Genomic DNA, 3,764 nt, shown 5'->3' on the forward strand with positions numbered 1-3,764 from the left:
TCAGGTGTGTGTTCAGGTGTGTGTTCAGGTATGTTCAAGTGTGTGTTCAGGTGTGTTCAGGTGTGTTCAAGTGCCGTTTACCTGCTGGAGGGAAACACCTGGCGCTCCTGATAGACCACATAAAACATGCTGGACACCAGAGAACCCGATACTAAAGCAGCAGAACCACAGAACCTGTTCAGACGGGTTGTTGCACTTCAGCATCCTGTTGTGTCTATTTTGTCTTTTTTGTGTCTCGTGTCGCTCTGTTTGACTTTTTGCCTGTTTTATTTTGTGGTTTTTGTGTCTTTTTGTGTCAGTTCGGTCTGTTTCATTCTTGTCGGCATCAGGTTTGGATCTTGTCGGATCATCTTTGCGTGGTGTCGCTCCAGCTGAGCCATCGAGTTCGGATCGCTTTGCTTTGCTGTGATTTGCAGCGGCTGCAGATAAGAGCTCAGACGTGAGACGCTTCTCTGAGATGTAAATGCAGAAACGTCGGTGCCTTAACATGTGCCGCAGTGTTTTTTTCTTTCTCCTCTTTTTAAAAACTGATTTCCCATTAGAGCTAAATAAAGATGAAGTGAGCGTTAGCATGTGTGTTCCTGCCACGTTCGGCGCAGCAGATTAATATTCCATTAGCGGCTCCGGCGGGAGAAAAAGCCTCCACTCGGTCTAATCATCACATAATGGGGAGCAGCAACTTTCCAAAGTGTCAGAAGGCGGCGGAACGTTAAATATCACCTCCACCTGCCGCTGCGCTGTCAATCACACCCACGTATGAATCATAATTATTGTAATTTGGCAGAAGGAACATTCTGGCTGCTGAGCGACGCCCAAAGTTGTCGCTAATTGTTGATGGAGCTGCTGCCGGTCGACAAACAACAGCCAGCGGCTAATTGTGGCGTAATGACGGGCTGCTGCTGTGGACCTCCCAGGCCACCGTAGCTGATGTGGTTACGCCTCCCACGTCCACGGCGGCCTCCCGCGACGCTCGCCGAGCCGAAGGGAGGTCTGTCAACGGATCCCGAGAGCGTGTGCGATCGAACGCTGCGTTTTCGCTTCGTGCTGTGAAAATGAGCCACAGCGACGAAAAAAGAGACGCGAGCGAAAACAGGAACCCCGAAACTCAGCTCAGAGCTCATCCACGTTCAGAGGGACGAGCTGGTCGTCTGTTTGTGACCCATCTGCAGGTCTGACAGCCATATGGGTCAGTGTACCGATACGCTAGCTACACGCAGAAAACAACTAAATGGATCCGATCTCATAAACCCGACATCAGTGATCATGTGTTTACGTAAGTCGGGCTTTATCGGGGATGCAGCTCGAGCCGCGACAGATTTTGTACAAATGTGTCGCATTTGTCGCATCTTTTTTGGGGTTTTGTGTCTTCTCAAGTCATTTTTGTGGCTTTGTTACCTCTCTGTGTGATCGTTTTGTGTTGTTGTTGCACCATTTTTCTCATTTTAGATCTTTTTTGTGTTATTTTTTAAAAAATCTTTTTGGTGCCATCTTTGCATCTTTTTGTGTAAGTTTCGGATATTTTTATGTCTTTTTTGTGTAATTTTTACATATTTCATGTCATTTGTGTGACTTTTGTTGCAGTTTTTCACATCTTTTTGTATCATTTTGTGTTTTTTGTGTCATTTTTGTATCATTTTGTATCTTTTTGTGTAATTTTGTATCATTTTGTATTTTCTTTGTGTGTCATTTTGCATCTTTGTTGTCTTTTGGTGCCATCTTTGCATCATTTTGTGTAAATTTTTGATATTTTTGTTTCTTTTTGTGTAATTTTTACATACTTTGTATCATTTTGTGTTTTTTGTGTCGTTTTTCTCATTTTGCATCATTTTTGTGTACATTTAATATATTTTAGTGTCTTTTTTGTGTATTTTTTACATATTTCATGTCATTTGTGTGTCTTTTGTTGCAGTTTTTCGCATCTTTTTTGTATCATTTTGTGATTTCTTAATTCTGTCCTTTCGTGTCATTTTTTTGTTTCCTTTTTATTGCTTTGTGTTGATATTTGTGACATTTTGTGTCTTTTGTCTGTCATTTTTACTTTTTTTGGTAATTTTATCTGTATTCATGTCATTTTTTTTATTTCTTGGTGTTTTGGGGTTTTTTGTCTCTTTTTGTGCCATTTTTGTGTTTTTTATCTTATTTTTCGCATCCTTTTCTGTATCTTTGTGTCATTGTTGTGTTGTTTTATGTCACTTTTACAATTTCTTTTTAACCTTCAGGCCTTTTATTATTAAACAAGTTTCGTAACTCGTGTCTTTTTATGTAAATTTTTGATCTTTTTGTGTCATTTTTATGTATTTTGTTTCATTTGTGTGTCTTTTTCTGTCAACTGTGGACATTTTTGTGCTTTTTTTTCTGTGATTTTTACATATTTTGTGTCAGCTGTGTGTCTTTTGGTGACTTTTTTGCATCTCTTTGTGTAATTCTTGCCAGTTGTCGTCTCACTCTGACTTTTTGTGCCTTTTTTGTGTAACTTTTGCAGCTCTTTGTGTGATTGTGTGTGTGTGCGTGTCCACCTCACACCACAGCCTGTCATAGTGGCGCCGGGCAGAACTCCAGGACTCGCTTCGTCACACACAAACACTTCGGCACCACAACGCCCACCCCCGACACACACACACACACACACACACACACACGCACACACACACAGACTCACAAAGCGACACCTCGTGCGCGACCCGCTCGGCCACTTATCGTGTCGCCGCTCGACGTCCCTCAACACGGCAGCCGGTAAAAATAACCGAGTGTGAGGCGAGCGCTGGTGCCAACAGAATGTGTCGGGAGGCGTTCAGGGACCGGCGACTCACATCTGGAGCCGCTCCATCGGGTCCGCAAGAACTGAAAACGTTCGTCGGCGCCACAAACCGCCCAAACAGAAAAAATCTGCAAAAGCTCAACTTTCCGATGGTCCTTGAACGGCTCACGTGTGAGGTTCTGTCCCAGCAGGAAAAATGAATTAAAGTAAATAAAAACATCTTTTAGTTCTCAATTTAAAATATTTTGCTGTAAAAAATTGGAGAAAATAAAAGTACTTTTTGTGTCATTCTTGCATCTCTTTGTGTAGTTTTGTGTGTTCTCGTGCTGTGTTTGTGTTGTTTTGTGTTATTCTCGCATCCTTTTGAGCCTTTTTGTCTGTTTTCTTGCCTTTCTAGCGTCTCTACGACTCGTTTTCGTGTCTTTTCGTGTCTTTCGGGGCCCTCCTAGCTTCTTTCTGAGTCGTGGCATTTGACCTCTGACCTCCGTCGGGTCACGTGACCGGGCCAAAGGATATGAGTGGACGAGGATCTTGATGGCGATTCTTCGGATCGGGTGGAACGGGCTGAACACGTACAGAGCCGACGTGGCGCTGAAGCGGAAGATGGCCTTCCCTTTGTTCAGGACTATGAAGGTCTGAAAGGAGAACAACAGGTTACACAGCTGGAGCGGGACGGGACCGGTTACATCAGGTTCTGGAGTCAGGTTCTGGACTGAAGCTGATCCAGTAGCTCTGGTATCCTGGACTTAACGAACCAGCTTTGCTGCCTTCATAATATAATATAGTGTAGAAGCAGAACCGACCCGCTGGTCTCTGAAGTAGTACGGGTCGATGTCCTCCAGGGGAACGCCCACCAGGGGGGACGGGATGTCGGCGAAGATCCGCGGCAGCTGCTTCCCTGCCTCCAGGTCGGGCCGCGGCCGGGGGAGCTCCACGTCGCCCAGGTCCTGGAACAGACACACAACCACGGCAACACGGGGTCAGTGTGTATCTGTTGTGTACCTCC

Source organism: Stegastes partitus, unplaced genomic scaffold (genome assembly GCF_000690725.1).
Source record: "Stegastes partitus isolate 25-593 unplaced genomic scaffold, Stegastes_partitus-1.0.2 Scaffold1137, whole genome shotgun sequence".
Taxonomy (NCBI): Eukaryota; Metazoa; Chordata; class Actinopteri; family Pomacentridae; genus Stegastes; species Stegastes partitus.